The sequence below is a fragment of the Bos taurus genome, chromosome 28, assembly GCF_002263795.3.
Source record: "Bos taurus isolate L1 Dominette 01449 registration number 42190680 breed Hereford chromosome 28, ARS-UCD2.0, whole genome shotgun sequence".
Taxonomy (NCBI): domain Eukaryota; kingdom Metazoa; phylum Chordata; class Mammalia; order Artiodactyla; family Bovidae; genus Bos; species Bos taurus.
Genome location: NC_037355.1, coordinates 40,684,603 through 40,708,862, shown reverse-complemented (window position 1 = coordinate 40,708,862; position 24,260 = coordinate 40,684,603). Strand labels below are relative to the sequence as shown.

At 45.8% G+C, this 24,260-nt stretch overlaps 1 protein-coding gene and 1 non-coding gene across 6 annotated transcripts in view; both read left to right on the top strand.

Annotated features, from left to right (window-relative positions):
- Positions 1 to 24,260, top strand: part of GRID1 (glutamate ionotropic receptor delta type subunit 1) — a 685,448-nt gene that overhangs the window by 380,915 nt on the left and 280,273 nt on the right. The gene's annotated exons all lie outside the window — the stretch shown is intronic.
- Positions 1,392 to 1,463, top strand: TRNAC-GCA (transfer RNA cysteine (anticodon GCA)). The gene has a single exon. It is a non-coding gene; the product is annotated as a tRNA-Cys (tRNA).

The window sequence follows — 24,260 nt, the reverse complement described above, 5'->3', positions numbered from 1 at the left end:
GTAGGCAATTTGAAAAATATGAAAAGTATATTTAAAAATTAAATCATCCAAATTCCCACCATGAAAATAACCATCGTTAATATCTTTATATGTTTTCTTTCATAGGCATATGTGCAGATAGATTCAAAGTATATATATTCTTTTTACAAAGTCAGAATTGTGTTAGTATTTGTCTACTTTTTTGCCTTTTCATATTGTTAATGAGCATTTCCCCATGCTATTAAATATACTTTGAAAGCATACTTTAAATGTGCATGCTCTGTGAGGTATACTATAATTTATATATATATATATATATGTAATGATTTCTAAGTACAGATTATATATGTATATACATATGTATTATAATTTCTAAATACAAATGAGAAGGGTTAGAAAGGTTAATTAACTTACCCAAGGACACCCAACTAGCATATGCTATAGTTGGGATTTGAACCTATATCTTCCTGATTATTAAGACCAAACAATCCTCCCAAGGTTTGAAGAATAAATGAATAAATGTCATAGGTTGATGTAATGTACTTGGCTTGTGCTGGTCCTTGATAAAATTTTTCTCCACCTGCCTCGCTTTGCCTTCCCCTGGCAGGGCAATGCTTATTCCCTACCAGGGTTCCTCCCTGTGTCCCACTCTTGTTACTTGAGTTGCCGTTTCCGGAGCTTTTCCCTTCGGCCCCCAACCTCCGCTTCGCTTTGCCGTCCTTGGTTCCGGCCGGCGTCTTCTCCAGCCCTCCACGCTGGCTCTGCCTCCTTTTCATGCCCCACCTCCGGCGGCGCCGTGTTTCACCAGGGTCTGCAGCGCTTTGTGTCCAGGTCACCCAGAAGTATAGCAGGACCCTTCGCAGAGGACAAGATTTAAGCAGTTCAGGCAGCCAAAGTTCTCCCAGCGCCCCTTTAAATTTAAAGCGATCAATTCAATGAGTTATTGTGGAAGCAGTAACTGGGTTTTAGCTGGGAAAAGTCTAGGGTCTGTAAACTTCAGATAAATCATTCTGGAGATATAGATGTCTCGAGCTGTAAGTCACCCAGACATCAATGGAAACAAACACTTCTCCAGTTTCTTTTCTGGAAGTCACATCAGTGTATGTGTGTGTGTGTATCCCAGAATCTGCATTCATTGTTCACTCCAATAACTTTTGGGAGGACTGCAGATGGCATAGTGCCAGGGATTCTTGGGGTCCATTCATAAGACTACTCTTAAGAGAGGAGCCCAGGCTAAGCAAGCCCGGGCCTCTCTTGAAGATTTGCTAGACTTGGTTTGGAAACCCAAATTCCTCCTGGATTCAGGCAGATAATGTAAATGAGTGTCAAGGGTGAAGAAAGACAGTCAAGAGTGGTAGGGGGACTTCCCTGGCAATCCAGTGGCTAACAGCCCCCCCTTCCAAAGCAGGGCTTCCCTGGTGGCTCAGGCGGTAAAGCATCTGTCTGCAATGCAGGAGACCCAGGTTCGATCCCTGGGTTGGGAACATCCCCTGGAGAAGGAAGTGGCAGCCCACTCTACTACTCTTGCCTGGAAAATCTCATGGGCGGAGGAGCCTGGTAGGCTACTGTCCATGGGGTCACAAAGAGCTGGACACGACTGAGCGACTTCATTTTCACTTTTCCAAAGCAGGGTTATGGGTTCGACCCTGGTCAGGGAACTGAGATCTCATGCATGGTATGGCCAAAAAAAGTGGTAGAGACTGGGCAAACTGGAAATGATGTGTCCCATAGAAGGGTTATGAAATTCAATTGAGAAATTATCATGGGGGCCAAAGTCATCTGACAGTTTGTTGCCCCATCTGAGAGGTGCTCTGGCAGGCAGACTAATGCTTCTCCACCTTTTTCTTCCCACCAACCCCCAACCATGTCCTAATTCCTGAAACCTGTGAATATATTAGGTTACATGGCAAAGGAGAATTAAAGTTGTAGATGGAATTAAAATTGTTAATGAGCTGACTTTAGGGAAATTATCCTGGGTTATCCAGGTGGGTTGATATAATCACAATGGTCCTTAAAAGTGGACGGGGAGATAAGAGTAGGAGGAAGATGTGATTACTGAAGAAAGGCGTACAGAGATGCAATATTGCTGATTTTGAAGATGGAGGAAGGTACCACCAGGAATGGAATCTGCTTCTGGAAGCTGGAATGGGCAAGGAGATGGGTTCTATCCTGGAGCCTTCAGAAGGGAATACAGCCTTGCGGACACCTTGATTTTAGATCAGCGAGACTCATATTAGTCATGTAATCTGTAGAACTCCATGATCATACATATGTATTGTTTCAGCTGCTAAATCTGTGGTCAAATTTGTTGCAGTGTCCACAGAGAGCTAACACAGTGGTATATTTTCTACGACCCAATAAAAAGGGAATCTCAGTGTGCATCATTTGGCGCCCGACACGATTTCCTCGTGTAGGCTAAGGTGGGAAGGCATAGACCTGACTTAGTTGCTGACACAGGCAGTTCAGGGCAGTTGGCAGGTAATGCCACAAACCAGGTGCCAGGTGGAATTGGGGCCGAGCATTGACCTACTTGTGGAGGACTGGCTAGGGGGCACAGCCATTTGGCAAGGCCCCGCTTTCTGGGGCCACAGCTGTCACTGTGCATTCTTCTAATCAAGAGCCCTTGGCAGATGTGCATAAGTATGGTCAAACATGTTTGATTATTTTTGTTTTTTGAGAAAACTAATTTTAAAAAGGGATTTTATTTACATAATGTATTTCTGTATGACTTCCTTGGATCCAATATGGAGATTATTTTATTGCTGGCATTAGTGCACTAGAAATTTTTTAAGTTTTTGAGTCCAGGGTTAAGTGACTGTCTTCAATTGTTCAGATAGCGGCTAACAAAGTTGATTTCTGGCCTATTTCCAATCTGTTGCTATGCTGTTACAGGTGATGTCTCATAGAGGACTAGGTTGTTGACAGCTGTTTGGCTTTCTGGATTCTGCTGACCAGAATTAGGCTTTTGTACATTTTCAGCATGTTTACTCACCATTTCTGAGGTGAAATCCTGGCTGTGTTGTATCATGATGTATTATCATGTGTCTGCACCTCATTTTTCTTATCTGTGTAATAGACATCATGATAGAAAATACCCACAGAGTTGCAGTGAGCATTCCAGGAGTTAAGCCATATAAAATTCTGAGCCCATCACCTAGTGTGAACTGAGTACTCGAATAAAAATAGCAGTTTATCTCATTGTTATTATAAATTTGAGCTATAATATGAACACCTGTAAGAAAAATGAAAAATTTAAAAATGTATGAATGACTGAAGAATTGAGGGTCAAAGCAGGTCTACAGGATGGAGTATGATCCCATCAGAGCATTTAGGTGCTACTGATCCAAGAAGGGGTTCCAGCTGGACGTTCCTCCTCAGTATTTAGCCCTAATTATAGATAAATGTGTCCAGATATCTTCCCCCTTAATTTAGGTGGATTTTCATGGAGAACAAGCCCTAGGGAGTCGGTCTTTTCCATCTGCATTTCTTTTGACAAGAACTCTGGGACTGTCATGGGAATGGAGGCATTCAGACCTCCTGAGAGAACTGTGCTGCTTAATATATTAAGTTCAAAAGCTTGTCAAATGGAGACCAGATAGCTAACAAATCTGCTATGAGGAGCCTAGATGTTTATAGATCATGGTGGTCTTATCTGGATGATGATTATGTGGGAGAAGAAGAAATTTCTTTTTTTTTTAAATTGAGGTATGGATGATTTACAATGTGTTAGTTTCAGGTGTATAGCAAAGTGATTGAATTATACGCACAGATATTCTTTTTCGGATTCTTTTCTATTATAGGTTATTGTAAGATATCGAATATAGCTCCCTGTGCTCTACAGTAGTGTAGTACATCCTTGTTTTTCATCTATTTCATATGTGGCAGTATGTACCTATAAATGCCAAATCTTAATTTATCCCTCCCTGCCCCAAGCAGAAAGCTCTTGATGGGAATATCTTTCTGATATTTAGTGCCAAGTGTTGGGCTTCCCTGGTGGCTCAGAAGTAAAGAATCCTCCTGCAGTGCAGGAGTCACCAGAGGTGCTGTTTCGATCTTAGGTCAGGAATCTCCCCTGGAGGAGAGCATGGCAACCCACTCCAGTATTCTTGCCTGGAGAATCCCATGGACAGAGGAGCCTGGAGAGCTACAGCCCATAGGGTCACAAAGAACTGGACGTGACTGAAGTGACTTAGCACACATGTGTCAAGTGATAGACTAAACCAGAGTTTCTCAACCTGGACAATACTAACTTCTGGGTCCAGATTATTCTCTGTGGTGGGGAACTGCCCCATGGCTTGTAGGATGTCTGGCGGCGTGATTTCCATCGACTAGATGCCAGTAGCACTCCCCCTGGAATTGTGGCAACCAAAAGTCTCCTGATACCCCCACATGTTCCTGGGGGCCACTAAATTGCCTCTACAGTCCTGAATATTCATTGGAAGGACTGCTGCTGAAGCTAAAACTCCAATACTTTGGCCACCTGATGCGAAGAACTGACTCATTTGAAAAGACCCTGATGCTGGGAAAGATTGAAGGCAGGAGGAGAAGGGGATGACAGAGGATGAGATGGTTGGATGGCATCACTGACTCAATGGACATGAGTCTGAGTAAACTCTGGGATTTGGTGATGGGCAGGGAGGCCTGGTGTGCTGCAGTCCATGGGGTCGGACACAACTGAGCAACTGAACTGAACTGAGAACCACTGGGCTAGGGAATGGGGGTTCCAAGAATTAATCAGACAGCCCTTGCCATTGAAACTCTTTCAATTTAGAGAGGAGACCGCTATGAACAATGGGCCATGACAATACAGTCAGGTTAAACTTTGGGCTGAAGCCAGAGGGGAAGATAAACAGGACAAGGGGGTGGGCAGTGCCCTCTCCACAGCAAGTTTATTAGATACAAAGACAAAGGGTCCTTTTCTTGGGAATATAGGTGAATATATTGAATATCAGTTTTGGTTTCCTGATGCCACAGGGGCCAATTAGAGAGTACTGCTCTTTGAGCCTATAGCAAATGACCCCAGACCACTGTACATTTTGACTTTGTGTGTCTGTTGGGCGGTTTTCACTTCTTATTGTTCAGAGTCTGTCTCCAGCTTCTTGTTTTTGTCTGAAAATGCTAAGGCTTGCTCAGGCCCCTCCTAGAATAATGAAGTCAGTATTGGAAAAGGTGGAGCCTAGACACAGATTTTTTTTTTTTTAAGTTTCCCAGCAGGTTAGGAACCAGTGGCCTCAAGAGAGAGGAGAGTGAATGAGGGTTTGTGCAAAGCAGAGCAGGATGTGAGCTTGCTGTATCTCTCAAGATGAAATCCAGTCTCCAGGGGTTAGGTTGGTTCAGTCTCTGGGTTGGGAAGATCCCCTGGAGAAGGAAATGGCAACCCACTCCAGCATTCTTGCCTGGAGAATTCCGTGGACAGAGGAGTCTGGCAGGCTACAGTCCAGGGGAATCTTAAAGAGTCGGACACAACTGACAGACTAATTCTTTTACTTTTCACTTTTCATCTTTTAAATTGAATATCAAACTAGCTCAATAAAAATATTGAATGCCCAGTTTCTTTCAAACTAGTGTCATGTTCTTCTCTTGAATGGATTCTACAAACTAGTTTTCAAAACATTTAGTTTTCCTTATATAAACTCAGAAATAAGGAGGGATCCTTATCAAATTCAAATCATTTCAGTTGTATTTATTAATAGTTCAGTGCAGCTCACTTCAGTTTCTATGGTGCCTACTATGTGTTCAGCACAAACCTGAAAATTGAGATGCAGATGAGTGAAGAACAGTCTTTGAGAAAAGTGGGCTTTCTTCATGGTCTAGTGGTTAGGAATCTGCCTTGCTGGTGGCTTAGATGGTAAAGAATCTGCCTGCAATGAAGGAGACCTGGGTTCAATCCCTGGGTCGGGAAGATCCGCTGGAAAAGGAAATGGCATCCCACTTCAGTATTCTTACCTGCAGAATTCCATGGGCAGAGGAACCTGATGGGTTGCAGTTCATGTGGTTGCAAAGAGTCAGACATGACTGAGCAACTTTCACTTTCACTTTGCAATGCGGAGGACACTGGTTCAAATCCCTAGTCCTGGAAGATCCCACATGTCACGAGGCGACTAAGCCTGCAACTATTGAGCCCATGCGCTGAACCTACTGAAGCCCACACACCTTAGGCTTGTGCTCTGCAACAAGAGAAGCCGCAATGATGGGAAGCCCAGGCACTGCAGCTAGAGAGGAACCCCCGTTCTCCACAACCAGAGAAAGTATGCTCACAGCAAGGGGGCCCAGAGCAGCCAAAAAAAAAAAGGTAGAAGCCCCATTGGGGGTTTTCCTGGCAGTCCAGTGGCTAAAAAAAGAAATTCATAAGATCTATATGCAGGTGAGGAAGCAACAGTTAGAACTGGACATGGAACAATAGACTGGTTCCAACTAGGAAAAGGAGTACGTCAAGGCTGTGTATTGTCACCCTGCTTATTTAACTTATACTCAGAGTACATCATGAGAAACGCTGGGCTGGAAGAAGCACAAGCTGGAATCAAGATTGCCAGGAGACATATCAATAACCTCAGATATGCAGATGACACCACCCTTATGGCAGAAAGTGAAGAGGAACTAAAAAGCCTCTTGTTGAAAGTGAAAGAGGAGAGTGAAAAAGTTGGCTTAAAGCTCAACATTCAGAAAATGAAGATCATGGCATCCGGTCCCACCACTTCATGGGAAATAGATGGGGAAACAGTGGAAACAGTGTCAGACTTTATTTTTGGGGGCTCCAAAATCACTGCAGATGGTGACTGCAGCCATGAAATTAAAAGACGCTTACTCCTTGGAAGGAAAGTTATGACCAACCTAGACAGCATATTCCAAAGCAGAGACATTACTTTGCCAACAAAGGTCCATCTAGTCAAGGCTATGGTTTTTCCAGTGGTCATGTATGGATGTGAGAGTTGGACTGTGAAGAAAGCTGAGCGCTGAAGAATTGATGCTTTTCAACTGTGGCGTTGGAGAAGACTCTTGGGAGTCCCTTGGGCTGCAAGGAAATCCAACCAGTCCATTCTAAAGGAGATCAGTCCTGGGTGTTCATTGGAAGGACTGATGCTAAAGCTGAAACTCCAGTACTTTGGCCACCTCATGCAAAGAGTTGACTCATTGGAAAAGACTCTGATGCTGGGAGGGATTGGGGGCAGGAGGAGAAGGGGACGACAGAGGATGAGATGGCTGGATGGCATCACTGACTCGATGGACATGAGTTTGAGTGAACTCCGAGATGGTGATGGATAGGGAGGCCTGGCGTGCTGTGATTCATGGGGTCGCAAAGAGTCAGACATGACTGAGCAACTGAACTGAAGGAAGATACACTGTGACTCTGGTCTGGTCACTCAACCGTCTATTCAGTGCTGGGCCAGAAAGTGTGATGAATTAGGTAGGGGATCTGAACATTTGGAAATGTCCCCTGTGAAAGGCAGAAAATAGCTGGATTTAGAACCACCATAGAGAAGAATGGAATGTTCTTCCTGCAGGGGTTGCATGGGGGCCATACAAACTGTGGTCAAAAGGAGGATATGGCTGGAACTTGACCAGGATCCAAGAATCACGGGAGTCAAAGCAGCCAGGCAAGACCACCAGGACGTCACCTAGTTTGGAAACCACCCAGCAACCCTACCAGCAAGACCAGCATGTGGGGCAAAGTAGCAGTCCAGACCAGACCAGCTGCATCAGAGGAGAGAGCTCCATACAGTGAGAGCATGAAGCCTCTCCATGGGGAAAAGGAGCAGGAGCAAGGAGAGGATATATAGAATACTGAGCATCCACCAAGGAGGCCAACTGAACCTACAGCGACTGAGACAGTCTGTCTGTGGCTGACCCATTGTGTCTTTTGTAGCCAAGTCTGTTTCCTTAGTGCCCAAGAGTGGGGCTGGAGACTTGTGAAGAATGTTCTGGAAAACAAAGAGGCCATGTTATCTTTGCACATCTGAGTAAAAGGAGGAGTCAAATCAAAGCTCAGCTTTGTATTGCATCATCTGTTCAGAACTGTTGTTTGTTGTCATTCGTTCACTCAAGCAGTATTTATCTTGAATGGTGGTATTCTAAGTATGTGAATACTAGTATTCTAAGACTAGTATCTATCCGATAGCTCCTAGGGCTAGGATTTGTGTTAGGCAGCAAGAGTGAAACAGTAAGATATTCACAGTCCTCGCCTTCATGGAGACTGTCGTCTAGCCTGGAGAGAGCAAATGAGGCTGAGATAACTTTTGTTAAGTGCCTGCTGTATGTCACGTAGTGTATTCAGATGCATCATCTCTGTAACGCTTCATAGCAACCTCGTTTTGTGGATAGGGATAAAAAAGCATCGGTCATACCTAGACGGGTCATGAGAGTTAGGGTGGATTTGAGCGCGCGCATGCGCACACACACACACACACAGAAAAACCGACACACACATCTGAAAGATGGCGGTGCACCTCCATTCCCTGCAGTTATCTCAAATGCCTCTCAGCATCTGGCCTTGATGCTTGGAGTCCCCAAAAAACATGTCTTCAAAGCTTTCTTGAAGTCCTGGAGGGGGTCGTGCCTGGAGAGGTGTGAGGGATGAGTCTTTGTTATGTTATGAGAGGACCCATCCCGCAGGTGGCACATGGGGGCTGTTTTGGCCCTTTCATATTTTACTGCAGATGTGTGTTCATCCATTCTGGGTGTAAAGGGACACTCAGCGTTTAAAGAAAATAATTGGAAATTGTAAGTATTAATAAGTTGGGGATCAGGGTGGCTTTGGGTGTTAAGCAAGCCTACTCAGCTGTTTTCCACATGCACTGCATCACAGTAGCATTGGTAACTATAGGTCTAGTTTTAAAACAGTGTGTGTGTGTGTGTGTTAGTCACTCAGTCGTGTCCATCTCTTTGCAACCCCATAGACTGTAGCCTGCTCAGCTCCTTTGCATATGGAATTCTCCAGGCAAAAATAATAGAGTGAGTTGCCATTTCATTCTTCAGGGGATCTTCCCAACCCAGGGATTGAACCTGGGTCTCCCGCATTGCAGGCAGAGTCTTTACTGTCTGAGCCACCAGGGAAGCCCTTTAAAACAATATAAAACCACAAATTCATTAACATAAAAGTACATTGTTAAGAGCCAGATAACCAAGGGCAATGGAACGGTAGGCCAGAAAACATAGGCTAATGGAAGCTGTTAATATTAGCCTCAGTTCTGAGCTTCCTGGCAGGCAAGGCAACAGTAGAACTCGACAGAATGCATAGTCTTCAATGCTTACTATGAAGATGAACGCCACTGGGAGAGAGGCTTCTATTTCTGATTTTATTTTTTAGTTTAGTGCTCTGGGAGGCATTTATCACATGAGTTTCTAGATAAGGGACATAGAACAACATAATGGATAGTGTCTTTGCTTGCAGTTTTACAAACAATGCAAATGTGATTCATACGGCTGCTTCTTATATCAGCTTTGGCTGAAAGCCAAGGCATAAACAAAGTGAGATTCTAGTTCAGTACAAATTTTTCTGGGGAAAGCCGGAATGATATCACCCAGACTAGGAGCTTCCTAGGGATTTGACCTGGCACAAGGCATAGCTTAAAAGCTTTAGAAGAATTAAAAAGTGGTATTTCTTAGATTGTCTTGCTGGGTCGCTTCTGTTCATTTTTAAGATGTAGCTCCAGCATCATCTGTTTCAAGAAACTTTCCCTGACTCCTTGAGGGGGGGTTAGATGCCCTTCAACGTGCTCCCTTACTGCCCTGAGCATCCTTCCCCTCCCAAGAGCCCCTGCCTCATTAGACCTGGATGTGTGTGTGTTGAAGATGGTGACATCCTGAGAGGTAGGCATGACCGCAGCTTTGTTTGTATTCCCAGGTCATACAGCGGCTTTGGCACATAGCAGGCCTTTGTGAGTCTTCCTCAGGCATGCCCAAACTCAGAGCAGTTCTTGGAGTAAGGAGAAGTAGTGTACAGAATGGTTAGTGTCTGGGCTTGGCCTCTACTATTGTTTAACCCTGCCACCTTGAACAAGTTAAACACTGCGCTTCAGTTTACTCATCTGTAATATGGGGCTAATAAGTGTACCTTCGATGTAGGATTGCTGAGGATATTAAGGGGATTGATACACAGAACATAGTTAGCACAGCGCCTGGTGCATCCGTCTTGCTTTGAGTGTAATTAGCCATCAATAGTGAACAATGTCTGCTGTCTCTGCAGCTCTTTTGCAAATGTTAGTAGGCAGATGGACTAAGCTATGATCTGTCCATACTGGGCCTTCACACGGCCCCTTGTTGGTCACTTGAAAGCCCTTGGGCTGGTGGGGAACCAGGCTGATACTCTATGCTCTTTGGCTCTCTCAGCTGCCTTTGTCTAGAGGTTGGGCAACCCCATGCAGCCATACTGGGCAGGTTCGTGGAAGGATATTTGTGACACTCAGGTTGGAACTCCATCTCTGACGCTCTCCAGCCTTCTTCCGGGGCTTCTCACCTTGCCTCAGTTTGCTTTGGGAGGCAATTGAGTCTGTGGCCACCAGCAGACTTGGGATCCTCTTCTGGCTCAGTCTCTTATTTCCTGTGTGAACAAGGGTGGGTCGTGTGACATCAACTGTCTCACCTTTAATCATAGGGATGATGGCTATTATGAAAGGGCTTCCTGGGTGGCCCTAGTGGTAAAGAACCCACCTGCCAATGCAGGAGACATAAGAGATGTGGGTTCAGTCCCTGGCCCGGGAAGATCTCCTAGAGAAGGGAATGGCTATCCACTCCAGTGTTCTTGCCTGGAGAATCTCAGAGACAGAGGAGCCTGGCTTGCTCCTGTCCATAGGGTCGTAAAGTCAGACATGACTGAAGCGACTTAGCACACACGCAGCCTCGTAAGGGGGGCTGTTGTAGGGATTTGGCAAGGCCATCTGTTATGTACCATGCTTGTCTGAGGCCCAGCACGTGATTGGCACACACCCAGCATCAGATGCTGTTCCTCTAGACTTTGGGAAGCTCACTTCTCTGATGTCTACACCAGCCTTTTTCTCCATGACATGAATACCCTTTAGAATTCATCTTTTTGAAAACAGCCAGAAAGACGCAGGAAGCCTTAAAGTTTCATGGTGGCTTTATATGAACCAAGGTCCCCAGGGCTTAGTTGTGGGCAGGGGCTGGTGTTTGCCAACCACATCTTGGAGTTAGAGGAGCCCCCGGACAAGCCCTTCCTGCCAGGCCCTCCTGCAACAGACAGGCAGGCTGCCTGACCCTCAGGCCTGGCTGGCCAGTGACCCCAGCCAGCCTCACTGGCCTCCTGTCTGCCTGTGTATATCTAGGCCAGGATGGGCTTCTCAGGGCCCTCTTCACACTAATTGCATTTTCTGCCATAAAAGACACACAGATATTTTACTAGAAAAGGATTCAGGAAAAAGAAAAGAGAGATACTTTTCACCATGCTTGTGCAGAACGTGATGTGTGAAGTGGCTTTTTTTGTTTCTTTTTCTTTTTGAGAAGAACATATTATTTTGTTAATGTAAATATAGTGTACTGTGTACTAGAGTCAAAAAGGAAGCCTTAAGTTTAGGCTTTGTAGAAATCATAGCCCTGGAGGGAAATATACACACACCTTGAAATATGCATGGTGCAGGGGCCACTCACGTGAATCTCTTCTCTCAGAGGGATCCCCTAGACTCTGTCTCTGTCCCTCCCCCTGGCCTGTTGGTACATCCTTTCAGCTGAATGTGTCCTAGGTGAGTGGCTACCTCTGCTATCCCCAGCCATGCTGGGATTTTCTTATATTTTCTGTCTCTGTCAGTAGGGATACTTCCAGCCACTATTTTGGGGCATCCTGTGGGCACTCTGGACTCAAAGCCATTTGTCTGTTTCCTTATTGTTACTTTTGAGGGCAGAAACGTGTTTTGCACTCTGTTTTCTTCACCATTTTGCTCATCGTCCCTCTTCCTACCTAGGGCTTTTAATGGCCTCCTTCTTCCTTTAAGTCTTTCTAAACCTTCTCATGCTTCCAGCCCAGGCCCTCCATGAAGCCTTTCCCACCTTCCAGGCTGCTTCCCCATCTCCCTTTCAGAGGCCCCTCAAGCCAGCTCACCCAACCACAGACTGCATGCACACCTGCTTTTCACCCCTCTCTTCCCAACAGAACAGGCCTGACTGGGGAAAGACACATCACCCATGGCTTCCCTCGTTGCCTTCAGGCTCACCTTCAGCGAGGACATGCCTAAGAAACCCTCAGCCTGGATTTATGTTAAAGGAGCCCAGGTTTCTGAATTCTACAGATTCTTAAATCTTTCATCCTTCTAGAGGGATGTGTTGATCAAAGTGAGTCAGTATGTTTGAACTATTCCTTTGAACAGGCTATTATGCATCCCCAAATCTCCCACACATCCGATTGATATCATGTCATTCCCCAGGTTGCAGATGGGTCCTCCCCTGTCCTTACCTTGGGTTACCCGATGTATGGTTATTTAAATGGGCTGCAGAATGAAGCTGTTGAATAAGAATCTGACATTCTTCCCCTCTAGGAGTGATAAACAGAGCCTGAGCCCAAAATGTGCATGTGGGCTTGATCAAGAATTCTCTATGAAATTGTACCTTTTCAGCAGCATGATCGTGCAAAGAACACACTGCCCCAGACAGTCTCCAGGGGCTATAGACTAGAGCAGAGAAGAGTAGCTATCCCGTTCTCATCTCCAAGTCTGGGTGAACAGTCTCTACCACCCTCGGCCCCCACCCTGCCCCAAAGTTTATGAAAATAAGTTAATAAGTTCTGCATGAGAAGTTTTGGAGTTTGAGTTCTCAGCTAGCTTTCCAGGCTCACTGCAGGAAAAATGATGTTCCTTTTAATCTAGTTTTTCCTCCACCTTGCCCTTTTTCATCAGCCCTGGCACAGGCCATTCTCATCCCTACTGGGCCCTCCGTCAGTCTTCTTGGGTTGGTCAGCGTGTTCAGTTGCCAACAATAAAAACCTACTCTAGTTATCTTGAGCATATAAGGAAACTGCTAACCTGAGTGACTTCAGTTTTATTGATTTCTGATTGATGAGACAATTCTGATTTGCTGCCCATGTTTAATCCCTCTTTCCCCCAGACTATTTTAAAATAACAGTGACGTTAAGTGTTAAAAACCCACAAGGTCAAAGAGTCCATGGAAGGAGACAGCAGTGGGTGAGATCTTGGGGCTAGTTTTTGGAAAATAGACAGTGAGTGGCGGATGGTAACTGATTCAGCTGAGGAGAGGGTGTTATAACCCTGGTGCCCTATCATAAAATGCTGTGGTTCCACCTGCTTGACAGCCTTAGAACCCAGACACCACAGAGAGTGGGAAGAGGCAGGTGGCAGAAACCAGCAGAAGTTAAACAGAGACTTGCTTGGTGAGTAGTGGGACCTTTCCTTCCTTTTCTGGCTCTCAGAATGCCAGTAGCTGGCCAATAGCCTTCAGGTAGGATATAGGAAGAATCTTTTCTGGAGAATCTGAACTGGAGAAAAGACTTGCAGAAGCTGAAATTATGGAGAAGAGAGGTGCTTTCCAATGCAAAAGCAAGGAAGCCCTCCAGTCCATGATCTACAGACCACGTTCATGGCCTCCAGTGAGCTTTTGAATGGCCCCGGTTGAAGTATGGTTGATTTACAGTGCTGTGTTAATTCTGCTCTACAGCATATAGTGATTCAGTTATACATGTATATACATTGTTTTTTAAAACGTTCTTTTCCATTACGCTTTATCATTGGATATTGAATATAGTTCTCTGTGCTATACAGTAGAACCTTGTTTATCCATAACCTTGTTTATCCATCCATATGTAAAAGCTTACGTCTACTGACCCCAGCCTCCTTCTCCATCCCTCCTCCAGCCCTCTTCCCCTTGACAACTAGCAGTCTGTTCTCCATGCCCATGATCCTGTTTCTGTTTCATAGACAGATTCATTTGTGCCATATTTTAGATTCCACATGTAAATGATATCATATGGTATTTGTCTTTCTCTTTCTGACTTACTTCATTTAGTATGATAATCTCTAGTTGCATCCATGTTGCTGCAAATGGCATTTGAATGCTTCACTTGAAACATGAAAGAACAACCAAGGATTATTATGCATTTGAGGGACATCTCTTCGAGAGTACAAAACAAAAATGAAAAAGGGCAACTTAGTTCAGGGAACAGAATAAAACATCAAAAACCATATTACTGATGATCTTCAAGAAATTAAAAATATTTCTTGCTTAAGACATGAACAGAAATTATGTAAAAGAATGGAGAGCGCAACATAGCAACTGAAGGCAAAAAAATAAGACGGAGTTTTAAAAAATCCAATAGAACTATTATGCAAAGTTGAGGAAAGTATAATCAAAAGTAAAGAGATATAAAATGAGAGACAAAACTTGACAGAAGTTAATGGTTCAGTCTATAAAGTTCAATATTCTTCTAGCAGAAATTCTAGAGAAAGAATAGATGACAATGAAGAGAAGGCAAATATCAAAGACATAAACAGGAAAATATCTAGGAACAAAAGGAATATGTCTTCAGACTAAAAAGTCCTATCAACCATTTAGCTCTTAGCCAAAATAGAGGAAAAGACGACTCACATTAAGGTACTTCAATGCCAAGTTTCTAAGCACCAAGGAGAGAAAGGCAGGAATGTGGCACAGGGGTTTGGGGTGGGTCATTGAAAGAGGGAGAGAGGAAGAAGAAAAGAAGGAGAAGGAGGAGGGGGGGAGGATGGGCAGGTGACATAAAGGGAACAAGGAGCAGAATGACATCAGGATGCTTAGGGTTAACGATGGATGTGAAAAAACCCTGGAGAAACAACTATTTCCATGGATGAGTTAGTGCGTGCGTGCTAAGTCACTTCAGTCGTGTCTGACTCTGTGCAACCCTACGGACTGCAGCCCACCAGGCTCCTCTGTCCATTGGATTCTCTAGGAAAGATTACTAGAGTGGGTGCCATGCCCGCCTCCAGGGGATCTTTCCTACCCAGGGATCAAACCTGTGTCTCTTACGTCTGCCTGCTCTGGCAGACGGGTTCTTTACCACTAGTGCCCCCAGTTCCCTATTATGTCTAGGTAAAATCATCAATTAATGTGATGGAAAAAAATTTAAAAATTGCCAAACATGCATAGACTTGCAAACTGACAGCCCAAGTCTATGAACCTTTTCTTAGGAAGATGTTGTAGCATGAGCTTCAGAAAAATAAAACAAAAACCAAAAAAAAAAATAAAAGGAAGTAAAAACAAGTATGGACAATCCAGCCAGCCGAACAGATAAGGAGAGTCTCAGGACAGCCCCCTGTCATCCAGCAGGAGGGCAGGGGTCCGCACAGGAGCAGGGGAGAGGGGGCTGTCTCTGGAGAGGAGGGGAACTGAAAGCCTCTGTTCTGTGGCTGAGCATTTGGACAAATATATTCTAGAACTTGTACAAATAAATACAAATCACAGTAATTCCTAAGGTAAGGAAAGCTAACGTTGTACAAGCAATAAAATACTCATCATAGTTCACTGCTTGGCTTAGTAGGGGCTGGTGTTTTCATAATATGTCTCTCAGTTTTGGAGGTTGAAGTGCAAGATTAAGCTGCAGGCTGGCTTCCTCCGAGGTCTCCCTTCCTGTCTTGTAGTCAGATTTGCCTTCTTTCTTCACCCTTGCTTGGCCGGTTCTCTGTGAGCTTGCACCCTTGGTGTTTCTTACTCTTTGTTATAAGGACACCAGACAAACTGGATTAGGCCCATCTTACTGGCGTCATTTTAATTTAACTCTTTAAAGGCCTTGCCGCTAAACATTGGGTTGGCCAAAAAGTTCGTTCATTTTTTCCCATAGCACATGATAGAAAAACTGCAACGAACTTTTTGGCCGACCTCATACAATTGCATTTTGAAGGGCTTCCACATATAAATATGGAGGGGCCACAGTTCAGCACATAGCGTTCTGAGGACGTTTCTGTGAATGCCTTTGTGGTTCTTCAAGGTAGGGATATAAATACAATATATGTCAAACTTTCTCAGCGTAGTTTTTTTTTTTAAATAGGAGAACTTTTATCATCTCCTAAACCTTTTCCATTTAGTAGACCACAGTCTGGAAGCTCGCAGTTCACAGGGTAAAAGCCAGATGTGACTGCATAGCATAGGCCCTGCTGACGGGGGCCTGGCAGTATTTCAGCTCGTAACTCATGCTTTGTGCTACGAGCCCTTCCACCCCTGACTATGGGCCACAGTGTGACCATCAGTGAGGTGGGCTCACATGCACATTTAACTCCAGTTGAGAGCTACTGGAGCCAGACTATGCTGTGACTGCCTCACCAACAGACCATGGGCACGGTGAAGCTGCATATCATAAGAAAGAAACTGCTAGAAAGAATGGATGTGTGGTCTCAAGGGCTTCTCCACAGGGCTGGTCTACCTTTCTGGAATGCAGCTCTAACCATATGTCTCCCCTCCTCACTTGCAAGGCCGGAGGAGATTCTGGTCAGGACGTTTGGATAGCTCCGTGATGTGACAGGCCAGGGCAAGGTACGTGACATTACAGGCCTGGGCAGGTGAGTGAAGAGTTAGTGAATACACTCCGGGAAATAAATAAATTAAATTAAAAACAAACAAACAAACAAAAAATTAACTCGAAATAAAAAGTTTCTGTAAATCCAAAAAAAAAAGAAAGTGAAAGTGATGGTCGCGTGGACTTGTCCGACTCTTTGCAACCCCATGGACTATGTAGCCCACCAGGCTCCTCTGTCCATGGGATTCTCCAGGTAAGGATACTGGAGTGGGTTGCCATTCCCTTCTACAGGGGATTTTCTTGACCCTGGGATCGAACCTGGGTTTCCTGCATTGTAGGCAGATTCTTTACCATTTGAGCCACCCAGGGAAGGAAATGAAGCTTTAGTTGAGGGCTGCCATAGAGAAACATTGGTTAGTGCAAGTTAGAGGATTGGCTATAGGGTTCAAATTGTATTTTTCTGTACTATACTTCATCCATGAGCTAAGAAACCTCCATGGCTACTTTTGATTATAAATGATTTTTACCTTTTCTAATTACTATAGAACCACATCCTTATTCATAAAATATGAAGATATGACTCAGCCACCATGATCTATTAACTGAATGCCCCATTTCACCTCCAGGATTGCACATGTTGTCTCCTTAGACTGAAAGACCCTCCCGTCCCATCAGGACCCACCCCCATCATGGGGGCTTCCACTTGCCAGAGGCAGGAGTTAGTATCTGGTTCTTGGTTTTCTGAAAACATCTTCATCCCTGCACTTTATCCTTTGGTCTAGTGGAATTCTCTCTCTGTTTGGGTTTGTCTCTCCCTGCCAGCTCGTTTTACTCAAGGATGGAGCCTGAGACCGCCTTATCTCCATGTGCAGCATCCTTCCTGACACCTGACCTCGTAGATACCCTGGGCATGCTTGCTAAATGGGTGTGTGGGTTCTGCTGCTGTCTCCCTCTCACCTCATGGCTCTTCCTGAGGATGACACCTCCTCTTTGACTTCTCCATCCCACTGATCTCATTAATCCACAATGTGGATGAGTCAAGGAATCCTGTTTTTCTCCCTGGGGCCTCCATCATGCCCTGCTCTTTCTTCAGGAGGCCTGTGGAGTGAATTGCTTTCTAGCCTGAAGCTTCTTAACTTCTGCTGGTGGCCTTCCCCTGGGCCTTGTACTGCTAGCTGGGCACTAGCCAGCACTTGGCCCTTCCCTGGGCCACAGCCGACTGGTACCAGGGAGGACAGAGTCAAGATGAGTCATGTCCACCCTGACTGAGCACTCAGGGCGGGGGTGAGCCTCTCCTGAGCTTCCTGGCCCTCTGAGTCTGTTAGGACTGATGGCTACTCAAGACATGGGAACAGGCTGTCCTGTGCTATTGTGATTTGGGCTGTGTACCTGGGCCCTCCCTCCTGGGCAGAGATGATGTTATTCCTGTCTGTGACTCCAAAGAGCTGACCATTTAGCTGTAAACTGTTAACAGATTGTAGGCTTCACTGTCTTCTTCTATTAAGAGGCTATCATAATTGATCACCTTCCATGGTTGTTGCAAGGATTACTGACAATGTAGTTGAGGTTTACATTTTAGAATAAGCATGTCATAGTTCATACAGAAAATCTGGTCATGGAAAGATGAGTGTGGATTTGAGGCAAGAATTTCAGAGGGCTACAGTAATGCCTGTGTGGACATTTTATGTTTGTTGATGCATTAATATTAATCCTTTTTGTTTGTGTCCCATTTTCCTCCCACAAAGTGAATGAAATACAGTTATTTGTGTGTGTGTGTTGTGTATATATATGCACACATGCATGGCAATAGGAGAGTTTAAGGTTTAAAACTGTCCTGGGGGTCAAGGTCATGCCCAATACCAAGATGATTAGATGAAACCATTGGGGTGCCTCACATTAAGGCAGGTGGCAGGATGTGGTTGGTGGTAAATTCCTTCGGTGTTTCTTCTACTCCAGGCACTGAGCTTGGAAGCCTTGTGTTCAGAGAGTTTTCTCTCCAAACGATGCCGTCTCGTGGGTAGTGCCTTTCCAGGTTCTTTGTGCTGGCAGCGGTGGTGGAAGGCGGGCAGCTAGGCCACATCCCTGGGGATGAAGCACGCGTGTATTTGGCTTCTGCATCTCTTCAGTACTCCTTTTAGCAGCTCAATGAAAAGTGTCATGGCTTCACTGTTGGGCTCAGAGGACTCCTAGGCTCCTGACCGCACCTGGGTCTGGGTTCCAATTGTACAGAGGCTTTGTACTTGATAAGAAACCATCTCAAAGGCTGTGAAGCAATTTCTACTGTGGATTCTAAAAGAAATAGATTCCTCCTTCTTTTCACTGAGTTTGCCACACCCTCTCTTCCTTATTCCCCAAGACTGTGGAGCCCCGCCCATGAACTCTGAATCATTTTCAGGGGATCCATAATCCCAAGCCAAGCGCCAAGATGAGCAGCTGTTGATACCCCAGCTCCCCAGCCCCCTGTGCCCATCCTAGCACAGGATGTTTCCTGGGTTTCCTGGGTCACGAATCAGCGACTTGTTTTCTGACAACTCCCGAGCCAGGGAACTCCTCCCCAGCACCCCGAGGAAGAAGTGGTTCTTGTCTCCAGAACTAAAAAGAAGAGATTTTTCTTCCTATTTCGTTCTCCCAAAAGTCAGGCTCATAAAAAAGAATACAAATTGCACCCAGCAGCTCTTATCAGCTTGGTAAAGAATTGCTACTTTCAACTTTATTGCCTTAAAAAGAATTCAAACGCTTCCATCTTTTAAAAACAATTTAGGTTGGGAAAAGGAATTAGATATGTGTGCAGAAATGGCTTGCCTGGTACGATTTGAAGGGGTCATGGTGTTAACCTTGAACACTGATGCTTTAATTGAGCGACACAGACAGTGTAGTTGTTCTCCCAATGGATGTCCCACTGTGGGTCTCAGACTCTGGGGCTGAGAAACCACATGTGTGGGACAGGCCTCTGAGGTATCATGTGACCCAGTGGCAGGGGAGAGACGTTTCTGCCTCAAACAGTCCCCATTCTCTCCTTCAGCAGCATCTGATGCTGTGGGTCCCTGGTGCTGGTCTTTGCATGCACACAGCACTGGTTCAAGCTCTAGTATCAACATGCAGATACCTGTGGGAGGGAGAATAAGAAAGCATTTAATCAGTTTTAGACTTTACTTTGCTTCTGTCTGAAAATCATTTGAAGCTGGAGCTGAACAGCAGAGTGTATGAGAAATAGTTCAGTGCAGCCACCTGCCACCCAAGATGAGTGTCCCCTGCCCCCTGGGGGTCCGTGTGGTGAGATTGTACACAGCCCACTGCAGAGACTGACGGCTGCTCTCATCAAATCAGAGCAAGTGTAAATAAGCTCAGAAGCCTTGGCTTTACTGTACACCCTAATCCCCCAAATGATTATGGAGATCATTTGGTATTCCTGGTATACCTGGAATACCTTTCTCCTCCATCATGCAAGATTGGCAGAAAAGCTGACTCCCACCCCCTCCCATCAGGACAGCTTGGGTGTCTGTGAGAGTGAGAACATGGAGGGCCTAATTTGGCTTCTCTGCCCTCCCGGTGGCAGGGAAATTATGGACCACTGATTAAAATCCAAGTATCCATCAGTTGCTACTCATCGGTACCGCCTGGCTTCACTTCTTCAAGTTGATCTTATTAAACAGATCGTGCCTGCGAGCAGACTCCATTTCATTTTTCTGCTGATATTAATGCTTCCTCATAAATTGTCCACATGTAGCATATTCTCACTTTTTATTACAGTCAATTGCACTTCCTGCACAGCCCTGGAACCTGTCTCTATTTCATCTGAAGGATCAAGAAATGACCTGTAATGAATCTTCATCCCCCAGAGGCCGTGGGCTGGCCCTTCTGCCCTCTGTACAAAGTGGGAAGGCAGTTTAGAAGAGCTGTTTATCTCAGACTTGGTAAACAGTGGGGACCGAGGCCAGGGATGCATCATGATTGACTAGAAATTGTTAGATCCGTCAGATTTTCACATGTACTTAGTCCATTATGCTTTCTTTTTTTTTCCCCAATAGCAACATAATAGTTTTTCTGAGATCAAAGCAAGTCTAAGAAACAAATCTCATGAATAACTCTCTCTGGTGTGATGGTAATATCCTTTTAAATGCCATTGATGGACCAACCAAGCCCAGAAATTAGTGTATTGTTAGGCGGGATATAGGATAAACGGGAACTTTCATCAGGAGGTTCGGAACTCAGCAGAAGTGAAGAAATATTACATTCCCACAGAAAAGCTCTAAAATTTGATTATGTTTCCATCAGCTTCTAAAGGTCATGATATCTTTCATTTATCTGTCTTTCACATTCACTTCATTTCAGTCTCAGGTTCTCTCAGAGTTGCAGAGAAAGGATGCTGCTTTGAAATACAGGCAGGACTTACTTTGCATGGCATGATGATCCCGTGGGAAGTGAGGACACAGGTCTCATGTGTGTGGCTTTCCATTAATTCGGTACCTGCTGTGCAGAGCTGTGGTTGCCTGTATGTCAGTATCCCCTTGTGCTGTACTGAGCTTCCTACTTATGCCCCTGACCTTCCTCATACTGAGCACCAGCAAATATCCAGGAGTGTGGACGCACCCGTTCATTCCTTCCATAGACATTTTTCCGAAGTTCGTCATCTGCCAGGGCTGTGTGGTGACTACATCAGACCTCAGCCCTGGAGGAGCTCACTTCTTGGCGAGGGGCTGAAGGCTGCCTTCCATATACAGAAGCCCTGTGGCAATCAGAGGATCACTTGACCCAGGAGTTCTGGGGAAGGATGGTGGCAGGAAACTCCAGAATCTGGGACCCGACTTTACAGAAGTCTGTTTAGCTCCACATGCCAGGCCTCGCCACTGTCTGCATTGCCTTCCAGCTCCGCTGTCGATTTTGCATTAAACATCTACAAAAAGTGCCGAGTGAGTGTGTCTTTGCTCAGTTCCCGAGTCTGCACAATATGCTCAAAAGCACACGGACTCTGGTGTCGGAAAGGCTGGATTGTGCTGCCTCGGCCGCACTGACTTGCTGGGAGACTTCCCCACCTACAGGCTCAGAACCTCTGTCAATGAGCTGTCCTGAGGACCCAGGGAGGTTTCACCTGTAAAGGGCTTAGCTCCAGGTCAGGTGGCAGAGTTGTTCAGCAAGTGTCAGTCATTGGACCCAGTATGTAAGTAACCCTCACCTCCGTCCAGCCTGGCCCAGCCAGAGTACTTCCTGCATTCCCAGGCTATAGGCTCAGATCTCCCTCTTCAGTGTCCCAGAGTTACTTTTGGAAGCTACACAAGATTAATTCTGCCACACCTTCCCCAGATGGCCTTGTGTGGCTGTGATACAGGACCCAAGATTCCTCAGTGAGATCTACGAGTAAGGATGGAGCCAGAAAAGCTAAGGAGTAAGAGTAAAGAGGAGCCATGGGAGATGTGGGGAGGGGGAACAGATGGGGGGAAATCCACCAGTTTTCTGGTGAAAGCAAGGCCCCAAGGGGTTCTGGAGGCAAGCCTGGAGTATAGAGGGCGAGTATCTGGACCAGAAGCTCAGGCCTTTTCCCGAGAAGGCAGCCCCTGGGAAGCACGGTGTGGCATCATGCAGCTCAGTGCTAACTGCCCTTAATGGGTTTCCTCATGGTAGTTCTGGGCATATCTTCTGAAACTTGGGCCTCATGGTGACTGCTTTGCTGGTCTCCTTGAGCTCCTGGGGACCATTCCTTGGGCTCCCGGGACCATCCATAGTCTTGCAACCAGCTCCTCCCCTTCCTTGCAAAGAGGGGCGTTGCACTTGATCATGCTCCAGGGGGGTGACATTGCATAGACAGAATTGTTCCTAAATAGCATGCTGTTGCAAAGACAGCAGTGGGTCTTTAAAGTTAGCTCCATGTCTGTCCTTGGGAAAATGCCAGGCCTTGGGCTCCAGGGGGGGACTGTTCTGAAATGTTAGAGTTGGGGTTTTAAAAAGATGCTTATCGTCGACAAGCTTTCATTATCTCAGGCTCCCAGTGTTGGGGGAGGGGGATGGAGACATGGCCAACAATTAACACATACACAAATAGTCAGTGGCATTTGCACTTTGTAAAATAAATCCTCAGTGATGTTGCTGGAAGGCTTCCATGTGGAGGTTTTTTCCACTCCATTTAGTATTTCTTGAGGCTAAGATAAAGTGAAATAGGCTCAGACTTGAGAAAGGCAAATGAAACAATGGTCTCAGACTTAGGAGGACAAGTTAACCTGGGAAGGTAGGCGCCATGACTCATAAGGGTATTTCCTTAGATATGAAAAAAGAAAAGATGGTTTTGTTCCCATGGTCAGAGGGCCAGGCCTGAAAGCTTGTACACTTGCTCTGATGGGTGACCAGGCTTTTGGGAGAGCCGCATGCTCAAGGGGAAAGAACACATGTTTAGGGGACAAAAGGGCCCAAGTTCAGATTCAGTTTCTGAATCTGAGGGGCCTATGCAAGTCTGAGTGTAGATGTAGATCTTAGTTTCTCTGCTGTGAAATGGGAATGAGAACTTTCCTGGCTTCTTAGGGTGCTGTGAATAAAGTGAGACCTGTGGCTTGTGAAGTAGATGTGTTGTATTGAAGTATCTGGCTGGTGCTTGACAAAAGCAGTTTCTCCTCACTCTCAGAAATGGCTGCAACTTGGTCCTGCCTGAAAGGCTGAGAACACAGGACCAAGCTGGAGCTACTTCTACTGATCCTTCAGGACCCCTCTCTTCTCTGTTTCCTTCCAGGCATTTGTATATTAGCACTGATTCTTACCTCTGTGTGGGCAAGAGGCCTCTTCAGCTCCTTCCAGGCAAGCAGCCCCACACATCTCATTCTTGGCTGTGCTTTCTGTCCAGAGCATTTGGGAACCAGGAGCTGGGGTTTGGTCTGCATCTAGTTCTCTATGAAAACTGTGGGATCAAAGTAGCTGGTGGCCAGGACAGGATCTAAATGTCCCCTGGTAGGTCTGTAGGCTGGCATGTCCCATGTCACTCATACCCCAGCTCTGTAGATGCCACTGGCCATGGAAAAAGGCTCTCTGAGGTTCAGACAGGAGCTGCTGCTCACAGACGAGAAGACGCATTCCCTTCCTCAGGTGTGGGAAGAACAGCTGCTTTCCGCTTCCTTTAAGTGGGGTCAACCTATGATAGTGTGCTTTATCAGAACCAGGGCAGGTGTCCGTTTCAGCCTCTGTGTGAGATGTTCCTTCCTGTGGCTGCTTATGTCCACTATCCCAGCCCTAGCCTGGGCTACATGCCACCTAAGCATCTTGGGTCTCCTCTTCTATTTGCAAGGGGTTGAAGCAGGAGTCAGTATGATTCTTTACAAGTTTCCACCTCCTCAGTTCTTCTTCTAAAGCTCTCTTCTTGTCAGTCTATTGAGGGAACCTAGGAGCCAGGCCTTTGGGCTCTGATGGTCAAGGCATGGCCTTTTAGGGACTCACAGCAACCACCTAACCAGGGCTCCTTTGCTATTACTACAAGCAGCCCTTGGGTTCATTGAGACCTAGTTTCTGGGGCCCGCACGTCTGTGCAGAGCTCCTGCGATTGCTCAGGACTCTATCTCCTGCTACTGCATTCTTTAGTGAGGGGTCTCAGTGCCCCACTGCAGGAGAGAAGCGTGGTTTGAGGAAACCAGCTGCCCTACTTGCAGTGGGTCAGCGACCAGGAACCCACCCAGAGCAGAAGGTCCGGTCTGCTCCCGGCCCTGCTCGTGGAAAGAAGGGGCCGCCCTTTACTTATCTAGCTGCCCAACACTCCTCTGCAGATGCCAGCAGTAAACCTGTGGCATGGCTGAGATGACAAAAGCAGAAACCCACTTTGTGCTGCTTTGAAGGGTCTATGAACTCAGGGAGGAGGAGTGCTCACCACATT